The sequence below is a fragment of the Anastrepha obliqua genome, chromosome 1 (assembly GCF_027943255.1).
Source record: "Anastrepha obliqua isolate idAnaObli1 chromosome 1, idAnaObli1_1.0, whole genome shotgun sequence".
In the NCBI taxonomy this organism is placed as follows: Eukaryota; Metazoa; Arthropoda; class Insecta; order Diptera; family Tephritidae; genus Anastrepha; species Anastrepha obliqua.
In genome coordinates this window covers 51,992,472-52,012,502 of record NC_072892.1, presented here as the reverse complement: position 1 = coordinate 52,012,502, position 20,031 = coordinate 51,992,472, and the positions used below count along the sequence as shown (strand labels likewise).

Genomic DNA, 20,031 nt, shown 5'->3' with positions numbered 1-20,031 from the left:
TGATAGATTAGAAAATTGCGACAAGTATGAGCGCAATTCTGCCTGTGACGTAACAATACCAGTGCAAGCAAGAGAACGTCGTTATAGGGGAAATTCGCTCGTGAATAGAAATAAGAATTAAAAAAAAATACAAAAATAAAATGAATACAAGTATTATATTATTAAATCAGCAAATCATCTGATTCTCTCAAAATCACTGAGAGTAGGATAAAAGTTTGCGGGTGGTGCCAGTTCTGTATTCTTTCCACGTTGGTGACTTCCAGGGAGCCTTCAATGATTTGGTGTGGCGTTGACAATAGTACACCGAAGCAGCAGAATATTTCTTTTCTGAAAATATTTCTAAACTACAACTCACCTATTGATAACTGTTTATCGCTTTTCAGTTACGGCCTTACAACAGGTGGAATGTGACGTGGAATTTGGTCGAGATTTTACATTTTCGGAGGAAGAGCAACTTCAACTATTTACAAACAAAATTGTTGTACCTGGAGCTAATAAGTTGATGTATATTACAGAGTGTTGGTAATATTGGTAAATTTACGCTGCAGGACTGGGAGGGACACGAAGTCGACTTGTTGTGGGCTCAAATCGAAGGCATGAGCTTAAGCGATCTTCAGATTCAGTGAAATGGCTCTTCAAGTTACTTATGAATGTATCGGGTATTTTTTAGCTGCATAAGAACTATCGACGGCCGTCGTAGCCGAATGGGTTGGTGCGTGATTACCATTCGGAATTCACAGAGAGAACGTTGGTTCGAATCTCGGTGAAACCAAAATTAATAAAAACATTTTTCTAATAGCGGTCGCCCCTCGGCAGGCAATGGCAAACCTCTAGAGTGTATTTCTGCCATGAAAAAGCTTCTCATAAAAATATCTGCCGTTCGGAGTTGGCTTGAAACTGTAGGTCCCTCCATTTGTGGAACAACATCAAGACGCACACCACAAATAGAAGGAGGAGCTCGGCCAAACACCCAAAAAGGGTGTACGCGCCAATTATATATATATATATAGGGTTGTTCAATAGGTGCGCTTCAACTTTTTTCCGATAGGGAGGGCGAACGACGCAATATTTTTTATATTTCGCTTGTCATTTGTAAACTTCATTAGTATACATTTTATCATGGAACACTACACACTTGAACAACGATTGCAAATCGTGCAAATTTTTTATGAAAATAATCGTTCTGTTGCTGCTACTTTAAGAGCATTACGACCATTTTACGGTCCATTTAACAAGCCGTCCCGTTTTGGGTTCTTCATGCAAAAGAAATCGAATTTCATACTTAAATGTATATGTTCAAACTCGATAATAAAAAAAAAAAAGTTAAAAAAGTCAAACCGTTTGTGTTTTATTCAAAAAAGTTCAAAAGTTGAAGCGCTCTTACTGAAAAACCCTATATAAGAACTATCGATATTGATAACTATGGTTTGATAGCTGCGAATGGCAAACTGTGATAACATTTCTGTTTGTTTATTTCATTAAAATTTTTCAAAAATAACCTTGAATTTGATGCACCCTTTATACCCCGCTATTGCCGCCTGCAATCTCTTTTTTTGTTTTGCTTTTATGTTTTCACATCTGCCTATACTTATTTATCCCGGCTTAAAATCATCGAACTGCTAAATAACTAAATGCCCGTATGTTGCAGTAGCGCTGCTGGATATCAAGCGCATTTCCATGCTTTAACGCAGCTTAGCTTAACGAACCATCGCTCCTTCCTCAATACAGCAGCAATACACAGAGTACATTCTTGAAGAAAAATAATAAAAAATAGACACATGAATTTTGTGGCGCAAGCAAAATAAAAGGGAAAAAAATAAAGCGTTAAAAAAAATTGATGGTCCACAAGTATAACGAATCCGACACCGCCGACGACCACTTCTTTGTACATTGCCATCATTTCGTTCTTATTTTTCTTCTTCTTTCCCTGTACTTGTTGTTTTCGTTTGTTTGCACATTGCCTTTAAAAGTACAAAACGGTTTAGTTGGTTGGCCGTGTAACCGGTCGGCCGGTTAACTCTTATGTTCTTCTGCGTACATTCGCTTTAGTGCAGTGCCACTTGGCGTGGGTATTAACCTTATGTTGAAGGGCTCGTTCCAATTTTGTTGCAAGTAAATATGCTCGCTTTTCGACATACACTCGGTCATACATGCATACATATCCATGGTATATATTTATATAAGAGTTGGCAGGCAATCGGACAAAATATTTAGACATTTACTTGACTAGAGGGTCAGTAGACATTAGTGGACATTAATTTTGAATATAATTTTTGTATGTATGCGATTGCCATAGTGGATTGAGCTCGATATATACCGTGGACGCGAAATACCAAATGAAAAAACAAATTCTAACTGCATTCGCACCTCGACAGGCAATGCCAAAACTTTGGGGCCGTTACTGTCATGGAATACCTCAGATTTCGGCAAAATAAAGCTTTAGCTGATAGATAAGCACGCACACACGCCACGGTCGAAAGAAAACAGAGGTAGCGTCATCCCTGAACGAATTTCCTGCTCACAGGGAATTTGATAAAACCAGCTGATTTGCTGACGTAATAATATAAGATTTGTATTCATTTTATGGTTGTACTATTTTTAATTTTTATTATTATTCACGAGCAAATTTCCCCTGTAACCCTGTTCTCTTTCTTGTTTATTTATTGCTACGTCATAACCAGAATTATTCTGACGGTATTTGCAATCTCGTAATCTAAGAATGGACTACAAGATTGCGTCCATCACATAGACGTGACGTCACGCTGGTAGAGTTACATGGGAGAAATGTGAAAAACAGAAGAAAAAGAACCGAACAGGAAGGTAGAAGGAGCTTTGGATTAGAAGATGACGACCAGCAGTGGCTAATTACTTTTATATTAACCACTCCAAACCACAGATGAAATTTACCACGTGTGTGATATTTAAACCCTCAATTTCCACAAGTGTAGCAAAAAAGTGAGAGCTCAGATGCGCGAAGAAGGTGCTGAGATGATTCCGACGTAGGAAGGATTTGAAGCAATCCAAAGTCTTACCGCAGAGACACCTAACGTTCAATGCCCAGTAAGGAAATTTGAGAACTGCGGCTTTGTTAACGTTAAAAGTTCTCTCGAGCGCTCCCCATCTAGCCGTGGTCAGAAAGATCTCTCGACTTTGCACGTTTGCGCGCTAGCTCCGCGCTCGCTGAGTTTATGCGAGGACCATCTTTTCTGGAGTAAACCCCAGGCTCTCAAGGTAACTCTAATCCTCCCGTTTTGAGAGCTCCAACTCGTCTGCCCAGCAGTTTCCCTCTATGCTGCTATGACCGGGAACCGAGATGAGCCTAATATAGAAGTATTCGAGAAGTCAAGCATTCTCCGACTAATTTCGAACGCACATACAACGAGTTCAAGCCCCTCCTTGCCGCGTGGCTGTCAGAATAAATATTTACAGTAATTACAGAAGTAAGCAACCAATCCACTGCTTCCTTAACTGCGGCTACTTACGCTTGAAAAACATTACAGTTGTCAGGAAGCCTAAAATTGAGCTTGGTGGGGTGCTCCTCGCAGAATACTCGCCACCATCTTTTCTGTACAACTTGGAGCCATCCGTAAACTTGTTTGCCGTGCCCTATCTTCAAATGTTGCACCCCGTCTACTTCTCCTTTGAGGTAATATGAGTGAAAAAATTCTGCTCGGACATAGCGTGGGTGTATAATGATCCAGCACCATCCAACACCTCAGCGTCCCACTGATTCCAATGAAGGCAGACTTTTGGCCCTTCTCCAGATTCGTAACTGATGTTCTCCTTTCCAGCGAATTCCACCAGACAAGGACTCCGTGTAACAAAATTGGCTTAATAATGGTGCTATATAGCCAAAATCGAACTTTAGAGAAGAGGTCTCATCTTTGCCGATAGTAGGGTCGATAGTAGGGTAGAGGTCTAATCTTTGCCGATATAGGAGCCATCCATATAAGGCAACTGTTGTCTTCCCAATACTCTCCTAAATATTGGGCTTCCACGTTAACCCTCTGTCAAGGATTCGTAAATAGGACGAACTTCGTCCACAATCTGCGGTCCGTTTCACGCCTAGTTTTATATTACCCTGTATCAGTTTGCCTCTTGTGCCTTTTACTTCTATCATGATGATCTTCAGAGCGTCCTTAGTACTATGAGATTTTGTATTAAGTTTTGTTTCAACCACACCCCACATGTAACAAGCAATAGAAATGCATTGCGAATTTGGATGCGGCCATAAATCTGGCAACCGGTGGTACTCAGCCAATACTTAGCCTTTCTTGTCTTGTAAGCAGATGCGTGGTTGCTGCTGAAACACGTCTTCATCCAAAGTGTAAGATCAAACACCCAATTATCCTCTTTGGACCCTTTCTGGCTTGTGGCGCTTCCAGGATCTTTGTTCTTTGTCTTGCTTTCGACTGATTTTTGCAATAGCACCTTACACCGCCCAATGCTATTAATCAGGCTATTAGGCTTTTGCATCGATACAAAAATTCTCGAGCAAGTACTCCTGTTTTGTATGAAAGAAAAAGCTTGACACCTACGCCAAAAAAATAGTAAAAATCAACGAAAGTCACTGAAGTCTGCGCTTTGTTATAATAAATTTCAGTGGACTATAGCACTGCATACCCAGAATAATTCTCAAAGTTAAATTGGAAATCTTGAGAAATAATTTACTTTCTGCAAAAAAGTACACTTTATAAATGTACTATTGTATATGATGTGACTTCTATTTCCTACAGGTGAATGCACATAAGCGAATTTAACGAACACATAAATATTACCTGGCTTGTAGGTATATCTATGCACTTACTAATACAGTCACTAAAGAACTAAGCACTGCACATTTATTCATGTGTTTTAAGCTACGCGCGTGGAAAATCGGTTTTTGTCTGCCTGTCTGTCCCTGAAATCAATAAATTGCGACCTTCTCGCTTTTTTCGCAAACATTTTGCACCCTCCTTTACTCGCTAGCGCGTTTTTACTTTGGGCATTTATTTTATTTTTTCGTTATATATTTTTTTAATTCGTTTTTCATTTCGAACCCGTGCGTACTCTTGCGCAAAAGTCTAAAGAGCTTTGTTGTGACTTAACGGTTATTTGTAACATTCAAATAAAATCGATTCAGAAATAAGGATGGACTAATGAAGAATCCTTTCTGTTTGCCGATAGATGACTCTCCTCTTCAATTGCCTACTTAGGCCCGCTTAGCACTTTTTAAAATCAGCTATTCCATGTTGGATATCAGTAATTGTTAGAAAATTTTAAAGTATGCAATTTTACAGTCTATTGACTTTGGTGTAATAAAGCGCCAGTTTAAAGTGGTTCAAAACTTTGCGTTGCTTTTTGAGAATTTTTCTTTGCCGGCAGTCTTGTGCATTTGCTCCATATAACAAAATTTGGAGCATTCGTTAAATGAAAGAAAATGGCTAAAAAATTTTAAAAAGTCAACACGAATTCGCAGCCACCTCAAAATTGCAATTTGTTATACTAAAATTGAATCAGCAGTAAAAATTATACCAAACCTTGTTCTAAAAATTCTGCTTAAACTGTTTGAAATTTTGGTTGCAAATCTGAAGAATTTTCATAATTTTTGCACTACAGTTGAAAAAATTATTTATATGGAATTTGTTGTGTAATGAGTACAGGGTTTTATAAAAAAATATTTTGAAAAATATACAATAATATATTTTTATTATTATAATTAAAAAAAGATACGCTTCAGAAATATAAAACCGACCACAAAAAATGAATTTGACTATACAAAAAAATCCTAAACTCTCTAAACGAATTTCTAAGCACTCAAAAATATACAGTGCAATCAATAATCAAAATTGTTGAGTAAATTTGTTGGTATAACAAATAAGCATCGTGTGTATAACAAAAAACGTTAGATACATTTTGCAACTCTTCTCTAACATACCTGGGAAATGCTAATGGCACCGCCCGCTGTTAATTAAAAGTTGGTACTCGCATAAGAGAGGCCATATCTCTGATCAAAATGCAATAATTCTAATCTAAAAAGGGGTACTAAATGAAATTTTATTTATTTATTTAATTAAAAATAAAAATGTGATTTTATAATTAGAAAAGAAGTAGTACTAATTGCTGGGTTTACGACTCTGGTGGTAAATTTATTAAAAGATACTTATATGATGCTATCATGCGGGCATAAAAGCTCTGTTTATTGGTGGATGGAGGAAATAGCCGAATTGAGACTGTCTTCACCTCAGACGGAAATACGCTAGAGACAGACGAACCGGGCAAACCACTGTGGATACAAGAGTGGAAAGAGGCGGCTAAAGACCGCTCTTACAAAAAACAAGAAAGAAAGAAGCGAGGAACTCCGAGCAGATCTAAATAGGGATCCCTGGAGACTTGGATACAAGATTGGGGTGAAGAACCTAAAAACCAGGATATATACACCGAAACTAGGCTCGAGTGCGATGGATTACATCGTAAAAGAACTCTTTCCAAGTACCGAATTCAGAGAAGGCATTGAGCGTCAAATAAAAGTGACAGAAGAGCATTGAACATTCACCACCGAGGAACTCCAGTCAGCTGTGAGCAAAATTAAAAACAACAAGGCAGCAGAACCGGATGGAGTACCCGCAGAAGTTCTCAAGGAAATCGCAAAAAGCGCAAGTCTTATTAGACATATAGAACGCCTGTTTACGAGAGGAAACTTTCGCATAAATCTGGAAAAAGCAGCAGCACGTGCTAATAAGCAAGGGGAAAGGCAACCCAAATCCCCCATCAGCGTCGGCCATTATGGATGCTCGACACAGCAGGCAAGCTCCTTGAAAGACTGATAAAGCTTCGACTGGACACAGCCATAGATAATGCCAGAAGACTATCAGCAAGAGGCTCGGAAAGTATATAATAGGCGCAATCGAAATTGTCATAAATAGCATAGGAGCAGCGTAACAAGGCAGTGTACAATCCAGAAGCATAGTATTCCTTGTCACCTTAGATATAAGGAACGCTTTCAATAGCGTAAGATAGGCGGGCATATTGACTGTCTTAGAGCTAAGATTCAGAACTCCGCATAATGAAGAATTACTTACGAGATCGCAAACACGTCTATCAAACTCCAGAGGGTTCTCGCTGTATAGACATCACATCTGGAACAACACAAGTAGCAATTCTCGGTTCCGACTTGTGAAACATTAGCTATTATAAGATATTCAATATAGAAATGCCAGATAGTACCTTTCTAATCGGATGCGCGGACGATATCCCCGCAGTCATTACAGCACAGAACCTTGAAGAAGCTCGTAAAAAAGTTCACTAAGTAATGATACGGACACAAATGTGGCTAGATTTACGTGACCTCAAATTAGCCACAGAGACAACGGAGTTAGTACTTCTAACCAAGAAGCACACAACCACGAAAGAGATTCTGAAGTACCTAAACATACGACTTGATCCAAGACTAACTTTCTGAGCTCAAATAAAACACGCAGCAGAGAAAGTCGCTAAGATCGCATCCCTACTCAGTAGACTAATGGGAAACATAGAGAGTACAAAAGTAACGGGAAATAATGATGGCTACCAAGCTCTACGTTCTTTTATGCGAGGCTGAACTGTGGGCTACTGTGCTAAGGACAAATCACCGGTGTAAGCTCCTAGCATCGGTACAACGAACGACAGCTCTGAGAGTTGTGCCCGCCTACCGCACAGTATCAAAGCCAGCTGTTCAAGTTATTAGCGATTTAATACCAATAGATTTACTAGCCTTTGAGGGGAAAAAGTTGTGCGCATTACCGAACGAGGAGATGGAAAAAGGAATTAGCAAACTTGCAGCGCACGAAATGAAGGACGAAACGATGAGGCTGTGGCAAGACCGCTGAAGAAATGAAACACGGCAGATGGACGGCCAGGCTAATAAAATACGTCATGGAATGGCAGGAACTTCGGTGATGTCAATTTTTATGCAACCCAAGGGCTTTCGGGGAACGGATATTTTCAGAAATACCTATTCAAAATAGGGGAACACAAACACCCCACTTGTATACATATATGGTGACGCAGCCGAAGATTCAACATCCCCTTTTTCCAATTCACGCGATGGGAAGAACAACATCGAACGTTGGAGAATGTAATAGGCCACATAGCCAGTGGAAGTGTATTCCATAAAATGCTAAGCCGCGAGGTAACCTGGGAAATCATTAGTAGTTTTGCGGAAACAATTCTACGTATGCAAAAGCGGGAACTGGACGCTGGCGCACAGGCATGGATCTTGTAATAAGGAAGATTAAACGCCACGCGGTTCCAGATTGGGCGGCAATACCAAACGAGAGTTTTTTAGTCTCCGCACATACCATTGTCGCGACGGCCACTTTGATGATGCATTAGGCATTTTAAACCTCCTCATTCGCAAGAAAGAAAACCGAACTTTGACACATCTTTACTTGTTTTGATTCCTTTTGTTTATTTTGATTTTTGGTTTTTTTTCGATTTCTTTTTTCAGTTATAATCAGCAACGATGGCCTTTCCTCTGTCGTTTTTCTTTGAAGTTCGACTCTATGCTGTTTGTTTTACAGCTTTTACACCAAATTTCTTCTTATGCTAGATTTCTTTTTCTTTACGATTTTATTGGTAATGCTTCTCCTTATTTTCTTTTCTTGCAGTTTATTGAAATGCCATTTCATACCATCTAACGCAGTGGAAAATATCAGTCAACTAGAGGTAAGTAACAGCTAACTTTGTGGCATAGAGCATAAATGTATGACTGTGTACATATGTATATGTGTGCGGACATATAGCTCGTCTGACACAAGACTCTACTAACGAAACACAAAACAAACAATACGATATGTACCTTCGTGCCCCATCTAACCGTGCAACTGTTTGTGGTATAAAATACTGACTGCGGTTGGGGGTTTTGATTGCGATTGTGCGGTTGTGTCTTAAAATTTGAGTTTGACTTTATATGGCAGTCGAGCAGGCTGGGTAGCAAACTAAGGCAGTGACAGAGTTCCATTGCGGCTTTACGGCTTACAAGCTTGTAAAAGTCACTCAGCATCATTGTCGTTTGCAGCGACGCAATCGCCATCAGCGTCGATGTTTATGTTGCGGTTGTTGTTATTATTATTTGTGTTGTTGTATGATACGCTGCTCTGCTCTGTGGATGCGCTTACATTTTCAGTTTTGAAGTTCTTAAGTTTATTGTGCAGATTGGTAGATTGTAATCTCTACAACACAACGCATCACCCTACAGGGATTTTCATTGGTTGCCCAACTACTAAGTCTACATATTTACGCGTCTATGTGCACGTTTGTACTGCAGTATGCACATATTCATAAGCGGGTTAAGCGATTCGACTGCGACAATGAGTACGGCGTGCAAGAATGATCGTGGCATATTTAATTGCTGGAAAAAAGCGAAAAAATAAACTCAGGGTATCATCCTTTGAAATGGGCAGTGAAAATAAAACTTGAGGTTGTTATTGTCAATTAAAATCGCAGATAATATGAAAAAAGATTATCAAAATAATTGCTCTACAAATTCTTAAATAATAACGGTAAAATTTTATGTACTTCATAATGTGCTTTAATTACCCGCTTAACCAAAAAATGGTGCAATTATCGCCAATGTGCGCTTAAATTAAAAAACAAATACAATTTTGCCGATAAGGATTTTTATAATACACGTTTTTACTTGTATGCAATGAAAGGCGGCGGCCGTCGTAGCCGAATGGGTTGATGCGTGACTACCATTCGGAATTCAGAGAGAACGAGCGTTCGAATCTCGGTGAAAGACCAAAAATGAAGAAAAAGTTTTTTTAATTGCGGCCGCCCCTCGGCATATGTATTTCTGCCATGAAAGAGCTCCTCATAAAAATAGCTGCCGTTCGGAGTCGGCTTGAAACTGCAGGTCCCTCCATTTGTGGAACAACGTCAAGACGCACGCCACAAACATCCAAAAAGGGTGTACACACCAATCATATATAGATATATTATATATATAATGAAAGCTGTGTTGCGTTAATAGCAGCGCGGCATATTCCAAAATTTCGACTATTTATTAATTAAAGTTTTTTTTTTTAATTTTATTTTATGAATATATTTCATGCTGCAACAAAAACCACATAAAGACCAAAGTTTAAAACTTGGTATAAAATTTTGCAAAATTCAACAAATTTTCATCAACCTTTCAAACTCAGTCAGATTTTTTTGCAATTTTTCAAGTATGCAACAAACATAAAACGAATGCCCGAAATTTCGTTATGAGGAAAAAATTCATAGGATCGCTCGAAAAAAAATTGTCAAAAGTCACTTTATTTTGCCGCATTTTTTTTCTTTTTTTTTTAATTCTGATTAGAAATATTGATATTTTGATACAAATAGGTTGAGCATTGGTAATTTGAAACTTTAAGTTATATGTTTTTTTTTTTAAATAAAGAAATTAAATAAACAAATTTTCTAAAAACTCTGTTTAGAAAGTTAAAAAATTGGATGAATATTTGCTTATTTTTCTAATTTTTGTACAAAGCTTCGAACTTTTTTTGGAGTGTAAAATATATTTCTATAAAAACTAAACATGTATATAAAAATACATAAAATTATATTTTTTATTATATTTTTGATTAAAGAGTTTGACATTTAGATAAAAATGTTTTGAGCTTCTTAAAATTGTGGACAAAGTTTGAAACAAGTTAAGTTACATAAGTTATAAGATGTGAGCTAATTTTTATACGAAGGCAAAACCAATTCATAAGAAATAATATAAACAAATTTTAATGAAAGTTTTTTAAATTTTTCACAATTTTGCACTAAGTTTTAAAATTTGGGTTATGTGATTTTTCTTGCAGTAAGAGATATATTCATATTGGAAAATTAAAATTTTTTACAAGATAATAAAAATATTACATAAAAAATTGCTTCTAAAAATTGATTAGAAAGTTTGAAATTTTTATGAAAATTTGTATAATTTCTTAAATTTTTTAAAGTTTTTAAACTTTTGCGCAATTTTGAAACTTTGAGTTATTTTTTTTTTTTTGTAGTATAAAACCAATTTTATGAAAAAATAACAAAAATTAATAAAACCAAAAAGTTTGAAATTTTGATGAAAATTTGTTGTTTTTCCATTCAATTTTTTGCAAAATTTTAAACTTTGATTTATAAGAATTTTGTTATAGTATAATAGTTTTGTAAAAAATTAAAAAAAAATGATTAAAATTGTTTTCTAAAAATACCGATTAATCAAAATTTGTTGAAATTTTTAAATTCTGTACAAAGTTTCAAATTTCCATTTATGAAGAAAGTAAAGAAATTAAATTAAGTTTTTTTTTTGAAAACTCTGATTAAAAAGTTTGAAATTTTTATAAAAATTTGTTTAATTTTGTTAAATTTTTGTGAAAAGTTGGAAACTTTGAGTTATAAGGTTTCTGTTCTAATCTACATTTTTTCTTATAAGAAAAAAAAAAATTCTAAAATTTCTGACTAAGAAGTTTGAAAATTGATAAACATTTGTTGAGTTTCGTTTGCAAAATTTGAAACTTTTATTTACAAGGGGTTTTTTTTATATAAAAATAAAAAAATTAAATAAAAATGTTTTTCTAAAAATGCTGATCTAACAGTTTTCCATTTTGATGAACATTTTTGGAAAATTTTAAACTTTTATACAAAGTTTGAAATTTTAAGTTTTGTGGTTTTTTGATGGCTGAAGTGTGAAGTCTTTGTGAATGTTTTGTTTTTTAATTGAGTTTAATTTGAATTATAAGGTTTTTGTTTTAAAATAATAAAAAAATTTAATAAAAATTCTGGCTATGAAGTTGGAAATTTTAGAAAAAAAAATATTCAGAACTTATCCATATGCAGTATTGTTATTATTGTGCACAGAAATTTATATCATATTTCTTAATTTATTTTATAGTTTTCTTATATTTCTATTAATTAGGTATTTATCGTTGTTATTTCGTACTATTTTCTAAAAAAAAAGTCTAAGCAAAATACTGTTCGTGAAGGGTGTGACTGATGCATTTTGCTACATAAAGAAACTCAAGCAACCTTTTTTGTAATTCATATAATCAATTTCTTTTTTTTTCATTTCAATAAAAAGATAAATGAGTTTTTAATGATTTTTAAAAATGTTACAATTTAAATTACCTTCACGCTGACTGCCGCATGTGTGGCAGCTTATCAAAAAAATGTTTCACTGTCTGCCGAGTTGAAGTGGGAATCGCCTCAATTATTGATGGGGTCTATTATTTTAAATCATTAAAGTTTTATAGTTTCACTTTGTAAATATCATTTGCAATAAACCCACATGAAAAAATTGGAGAAGGATAGATTTTTGTTGTTGTTAAGTAAATGTGTCTTGAACTTTTCTTTGCCATAACAAACCTGGATATATGTAAAATTGTCTTACCCGGTAGAAATTACAAAAAGTTTGAATGAATTCTCTTCCAGTGTAGTTAAGGAAACAAAAATTCCCTAATGATTTGTAAGAATTCTTAAAGTGCGACCATTTGCTTCTAAAAGGATCAAACACTGGGTGCAATATCGGCTCAGAAAATTGCGAGGTCACAGTCACTTAATACGAGTATTTGTGAATTTCCCACTTTAAAGTAATGAAATTCTGTTTCGTGTTTCTTTTAAAATTCCAACCGAATCGGCAAGTCTGCTGCTAGTCTTAGTTTGCTTATATTTTGTGTCTTATTAAAAAAATACAAGAAATTCTCTGCTGATATCAATTTGTCTGATATTAAAGACAGGTTGCCATGTTATGGTAATGTTTAATAAGCGCCAGCAATTCTGTTGTCTGCCAAGCTACTTATTCTTCTTTTTGGTTGGCGCGATAGCTGCGTCCGCGATATTGTCCGAGTTTAGAAAGACTTAGAGTGTTAGGTTTGCTCTTCGATAGAGAACTTTACTACTCAGTTTTCTACTTAACTCAAAGTAGCACTTGTTAGCAAGAGAGACTCTCCGTTGGAGTTCAAGACTGCAGCCAAGCTACTGCAACTTCCCATTATCCAAGCTGAGAGTTATTCATCGCACACCAATCGAATCGCATATCTGCTCTGACAATATGTGTCCTCTTGGACCGTTTACTAGGCGCGAATGCCGTGCCTACGGTCTTTCTGTTCATCGACAAGATGATATTGCTCTCTATTGTATGTTATAAATCTGAGGCCTTCACTTTTGTGCGATCATTGCGCCAATATGGACTGGGAAATGTTGTGCCCCTACGCAGTCTCGCCGCGTAGACTGCAGCTACTAAAATGCTATGCCAGCTCATTGGGTCAGCTATCCAAACGAACTTTCTCTAAAGTCTATTGCAGTTCAATATGAGTGACTTTATAATGCTTTGCAGGATGGTCGTATTCCAAGGAGTGAGTGACAAGCGGGGTTGTTTGCCTTGGCGTTCCATCGCGTATGAGTTGCGGTCTACGGAGTATGATCGCCAGAACAGAGACGGGAAGTTATACTGCTCTGTTGGGATCGCATCGAGGCATTGCACTGGCGCCGTAGTGGCTACAGATGCCCGTTGGCTGGAGTAGCATGGAACCTAAAACAATGTGGTATACTCGCTGTTTGACTTAAGACTAAAAAAGATCTTAAGGTGGCTCCATCCCTTGCAATAAATACACATGATCAAAGTATACTGGAGCTGTAGTGGCTACAAATACCTGTTGGCGGGAGCAGCATGGGACCTGAGATCATATGGTCCACTCCCAGTATGACTTGAGGTTAGAAAAGATCTTAAGATAGCTCAATCTGTTGCACTAATTCCAAATGATAAGAGTAGAGTTCCTTTTTTAGCAGGGTGTTGGTCTCGATGCGGTCCCACTGTTAGGTGTTTCTTCAGTGACGAACGACGGAAGATGAGGGTTACCGATATAGACAGCGTTAGATTGCGAAGGTTGGCTCTTCTTAGTGTTTAGAACCGGCTGCTATGCGAATGGAGGCTGTTCAGTCTGACCATCCCATATAGCAATCGACGAAATTCCAGCGTCTTCTTTGCATTGAAGTAATCAGTCTTTTTTTTATTATTATTATTAAGTTTTTGACTTATAAAATAAGGTATGCTTTAGACTCCCCACGAAGCCAACGATGTGAGGGTTTTGCTTTCCATTCCATTTTGGACAAATTTACATAGCAAAGCTTATCTGTTGATTTCGTAGATTATAAATACTTAAATCACATAGCAGCGATTTCCACGTCTCTCATAAATACTAATACTAATGACCTGACGTTCAAGAGCGCTAGCGACAGCTGAACCAATTTGAGTGAGCTTGGATTTTTTGTGAAATCATAACCAAAATGTAATTTAAGTGCAAGTTATGGAACATTTCCGTTTCCACAAAAAAACTTTGCTTGCAACTAACTTTCTGCGCATGACAACAATAGCAGCAACAACAATAATACTTGCTTTAACTTACGACGGCAATAACAACAACAGTAACAGTAATCAAATGGGCATCCGATTGCAAATTCCTACTGCATGGGAAGTGCTGACGTTTTGTCGGCAGGGTAGCGTGAGACAATACAACAACTTCAACGAGCTGTTACGGAAAGCAGTGTCTACGGCAGCGACGCTTATGACGCATAGGGTACCCAGAGGTTAAGAGCTTAGCTTTTATGCATATAGTTTTTTAGTCTAAGTCCAGCTCTGTAACTACTAAGTTTGGCAGGAGAAATAAAGTCCAGGTGAATAAAAAACAAACAAAACCGTGTTTGATTACTTGCAGGCGAACTTTGCAACAAAACATACAAAACTATTAGTTTTATTCAAGAAAATAAAGGAGCTCTCCATATTATTTTATGAGCTAAACAACTTGTAATAAGAAAAAATGCATCTCTTGCCTCTATAAATCGAATAGCAATTCCCTTATGTGCCGATTTTCCTATTGCCTAGTACGCGCACAACCAATATACATACATACATACATCTATACTATATTTGTTATTTATGTGAGTGAGCATATGTTGGCTCTTCAATTTATGGTGGCTAGCTTTATGTTTATACTCAGCATAAATGAGAATTTGAAGTTTGAATGAAGTTTGCTTATGTTGGCTGAGCAATTCATGGTGGTCCCATGACCATTGCAGCATTACGAAGCGGATGTTCGGTTTACTTTATAGGTCAATAACTTGAGTTATTATACACGTATATGTTTTTTTCAATAGTACACTACAAGAATTCTGCATATGACTCGAATTGATAGGTTGAGCCGCAAGTACGATCATATCTTTCAGCTCTATTGAGGAAGGAGTCACAACGTGCTGAAGAATAGGACTTTGAAACTGGGCCGAAACGATGTATGTGTCAGGTCAACCAAAGGCTGCACCCAAAGGCTGTGTTTTATCACCGCTCCTTTGGCTTTGCTGATGATCTAGTTATTATAGTTAGAGGCAAGTTTGACTCTACTATAGCCGATCGCATGTAACTAGCTCTCGACATTGCTAGTTGACTGGTGGCAAGAGAAAGGATTCTCGATAAATTTGAACAAAGCTTGTGTGGTACTTTTCACCAGAAGAAGGAAGTTAGGATTAGGGTCCCTAAAACTTGTGAATGCAAACTTAACTCTATCCGGGGATATGAAGTATCTAGTAATCCTTGATAAAACTTTGACTTGACAATGGTGTGACTGACAATTCAAAGAAAAAGTTTTCCACAATGCACTTCCTGCACAATTTATGTTACTGTACTCTATACATCTTCACCACATTTTATCAAAATGAAAGCGGTGAAGTTTGTAGACGAGTACACTTGTCTTGTTTCGCCCCTTATCTAACTATATGTACACTTTCCTAAATGAGCTACCCGGTTATTACTTTTGACTACACCATATAAATAATTCACACATCCTCCTATATTAACTGCCCACTTTCTCCTCTTTACATAACCGACCTGCCTTCCACTCCTCCTAAGCTACTTAAATCTATTTTTTCTTATAAGTAAAACCCTACAAAAGAAAATATAAAAAATAAATAAATCCCACCAATAAATAGTAAACATGCAATCACTACCGTTCTGCTCATTTACTGCGTTCTTGATGTTGCTATCAGTCGCCATCGCAAGTTCGATGTCGTGTTTTACCAGGTAATTACCTGCAACTAATTGAATTCAACACACTTGTCTGTTGTAAATCACATTTCAGATATGGATTTCTGTTTGCCAACAATGCAAAATCCCTTTCACGCGAACACAAAAAGCATCAAATAAATACGTACACATGTGTGCATACCCAATGTTAAAGGGTCTTTCAAGTAGGTGTTGCATGCTAATTTTTTTTAATTCTATTTTTTCTACAGCTTTCATAGTTCGATGATGTGTGCTTCACAAATGTTGAGTTGAAAATCTGGAATTCGCTCCAATGAATTCAATTTCGCAAACCGATAGATAATTAATAATCGATAACCGTAGAAAAGTAATTAAATTCCATCAGGAAAATGATGAATCTATAAAAATTTGCGCTGCCGAAAAGTTGTGGTTTGTAATAATCTGTTGGAATCCGGAATAAAAAAGGGAAATGAAAAGTTTTAGTCGACTGACTGTTACTTTACAAAAATCATCAATATACAGGCATTTAATTTAAAGATATTGCTGCTGTAACGGAAAGCTTTGAAGAAGTTTAAAATTTGTCAACCCTAGGGCGTTCAAAGCAAATTGAAATATGCTGGTGTAGCTTTTCACGCTGTGCGATTTCAACGAGTCTATGCGTCTTGCTTTATAGCCATCGGCACAAACAGTTTAGGCCAAAATAAATTTCCGGGAAAAATTATTTTGCGATATTCTGCATTCCAAGTAGCCGGCAAAATCATCTGATTTAATACCTCTGAACTATTTTCTGTTGTTCCATCCCAAGTATAAAGTTTATGTAGAGAAATCAACAGCAACTGAAGCTCTGAACAATAAAATTCGACGCGAAATTGCCGAGAGAAAGCCCCAATTATGGGCACATGCCATTGCAAAGACTAACTGGGGTGGATATATGTAAATTATAATTTAACATTCAAAAATTGCATAACATCTCCTACATACATACAGATGTCAATAAGTAAATAATAAATATAGTATATAATATTTTCATTTTTAATTTAAAAAATAAACTCTAACTTGAAAGACCCTGCATATGTACATATTTATTTGTATGTACAAACTTATGTACTTGCATGGAATCACGCTCGATTACACGAAGCCCTGCCCTTCCAAAGTGTTCTGTAGTTGTACGACTGACATCCTTACTGCAACGAACCACGCACAACAGCCAACGAACCAAAAACAACAAAAAATATGCCACACTGACAGGCAGCAATGCCATCGAAATGCATTTATAATACGTACGTGTATGTGTGTATATGTGGTTTTAGGATTCATCCTTGCCTTATGACGCCTTCGTTGTTCATGATAGGTGCAGCGAGCAACTTATTACTTCAAATGCATCAAGAGCAACATTCAAACAGCCGCCCAGTCAGCCAGCAACAAGCAGCAAGCAACAATAAATGCTGCATTTGTGACGCGCTGACTGTTATCTTGCTGCAATTGCTGCTACATACTACTGTTGCTGCCATTGTCGGCACGAGTGAGCGCCACACGAGCGCGCGAGCGTCAAAATCCCCATAGTTAGCCCAGCCAATCACTACGCTAGCAAGCAAGCAACCAACTCGTCACTGTACGCTACTCTCAGTTTCATTTTGTGTGCGGAACGCGTCGGTGGCGAACAAGCAAAGTGTGCACTCGCGCTTTAAATGTAAAATTTAGAGAATATAAAAACAAAAATCAAACAGTGGGAAAATAAAAACAAAAAGATCAGAGGAAAAATTAATAAACCGGTAACGGCCAACAGATCTCCTTACTCTTAACAGCAAGAGTGTGTTAATAACAAAATTAAATCGTTTTTGTGTACTTGCACAACAAAAAGAAACAAACTGTAGCAATAAATGTAAAGGAACAGCACAAATTAAAGCGGTGCAAGAGCAACTGTTGAACTGTGTTTCTGATGATTTGTTTTGCTATGAATTCTCTTTCATTACTGTGTGAGCAGGTCTGTTATTATTAAGGTTGTAAAGTTGTAAAGTGCAAATAAACAGCAGTGCCGTGAAATATAAAATAAAAAAGGAGAAGTATATGGTGAAAAAACAAAGAAAAATAGCATGTCATAGCAGCTGCTGTAATTGAATTGTGCGCTTCTCTGTGCACTGCCATTTCTCTGCGTACACTGCCTGCATAATAAAAGAAGAAGAAATGAAAAGTTATTCCCTGCAATAGCAATTCAGTTAGATGCCTTGCTGTGAGCAGCAAAAACAACTAGGTATGTATGAATTTATACGCACTTTCAAGCCAACACACAGACTTACAAGCCTTAAACAAATGTTCATGTAACGGCATCACCATCCGTCTTACAAGTGTACCACCGCCAGCCAAATTCAATTCAATTGAATTTTGCTCTGCTTGTTTTTCTTACTTTAAACCAGTTCTTTGTACTTGATTCCTTTCTTCCTTTAATTGGTTTTTCATTCTGCCAGTGCCGATGAACTTGCTGCAAATTGTAATACTTGTATGTAAGTATGTGTAGATATGTAATTGCTTTGTTCCTTCGTTTTTTGCCCTTATGATTTCTTTGATTTAAACCAAACTTTTCATTACGAATGCAGCTTTGTAGCTTGGAGCTTTGTGATAAAAATTGTTCTCCAGTATTTCTCGAAGTGTACAATGCACACAGTTATTTACTATAGTTAATTTTGAGAAAAAAAAAATACATTTAGACCACTTTCGAGATTATGGGTAATATAGTCAAAATATCCAGACGCGTCAAATGTGCGCGCCTAAAAACTTCACCGCTTTGATTTTGATTAAATTTCGTAAAGCCGCCCTACTATAAAGTACCATAAATTGCGGAAGGGATATATTGAGTAGTTGCTAGGGGTACAAAGTTAAGATTTTTCTGCAAGTATTCCGAGACTAACAAAGACACTAGCAACTGAGATTACAAATTAAAAACGATTTTTACAAAACCAAAATAAAATCAACAGTCAAAAGCGATTTGTGATTTTTTCTATTTCGCCAATTACGAGTTCTAGAGCGAAATGAAAATTAAATGCGACTTATACAGCATTTTAGGCAGAAAAACTTAGCGAAGTCGTTCGGTTGAAAAAAAATATCGGGGGGACCACGTTACATAAATTTGGTGCGAGTTACTTATGGGCCAGACTTTGTTCCTAATGATTACAATTTTCATCTTATCGAGCTTGAGAGTTCTCGCGTTTCCACTCCCGTTTTATTAAAAAAAAAAAAAAAAACAGGAAGCCGAAAAAGAGCCACTTTTTTGGATAGGAATTGTCAGTGAACCTATAAATAACTGATTGCTGCAACATCTAATAGGCAGCTTAAGTCAAATATATTATTACAAACCTCTCTAAGTATCCCTATCTCTCTTAAAATTTGAATGTCCCCTGCAGAACCTTGATCAAAAAGTTCCGGGAATATATTCAGAAAATTCAAAACATACAGGTAAATTTATTCCTCAAAAGTGATTACAAAGTACTTCGCCTTCAAAGTACTCTCCGTCACGGCAGCACGCTTATGCCAGCGTTTGATTCAGCTCTCGAAACCTTTCTGGTCCTCTATTTTTGGTACAGCCTTCAGAGCCGTCTCGAATTTGTTTATGTTATTACTTCCTTTCGGTTCGTAAAACGCGTTCCGCGTGACTCCATCCAACAAAAAAATATTGCAGGGAGCCATATCGGTGTTTGTTGGATGGTATTTGTTTCGATCTTGGTCGAAAATTCACGGATAAAGATGGCACTGTTCGAGGTGAGTTATCAGGATGTAAAATCTACGAGTTGTTTTCCCACAAATCTGTTTTTTTTTTACGAACTGCTTCATGTAGAGGCTTGGTAATACCAAAATAATAGTATTTATTACCTGTACGACCGTCTTGAAAAAATTCGTGGCATACGATACCGTTGTAATCGATAAAAATCTTGAGCATCAAAACGAGGTGATTTTTTTGATCTTAGTTGATTCAAAGCTCTCCACTCCCTCGCCTGACATCTGGATTGCCTATCGTACCACGTAAATCT

At 36.8% G+C, this 20,031-nt stretch overlaps 1 protein-coding gene across 3 annotated transcripts in view; it reads left to right on the top strand.

The window, feature by feature from the left end:
• The window catches only part of LOC129247585 (alpha-mannosidase 2), a 131,997-nt gene that overhangs the window by 46,445 nt on the left and 65,521 nt on the right, over positions 1-20,031 (top strand). For 2 of the 3 annotated variants that reach the window (XM_054886775.1, XM_054886768.1), the window contains one exon: positions 8,628-8,685. The gene's annotated coding sequence lies outside the window, so the exon portion shown is untranslated. Of the gene's footprint in view, positions 1-8,627; positions 8,686-17,946; positions 18,261-20,031 lie in introns of those variants that run through there. The other variant, XM_054886783.1, reaches the window with a different exon arrangement.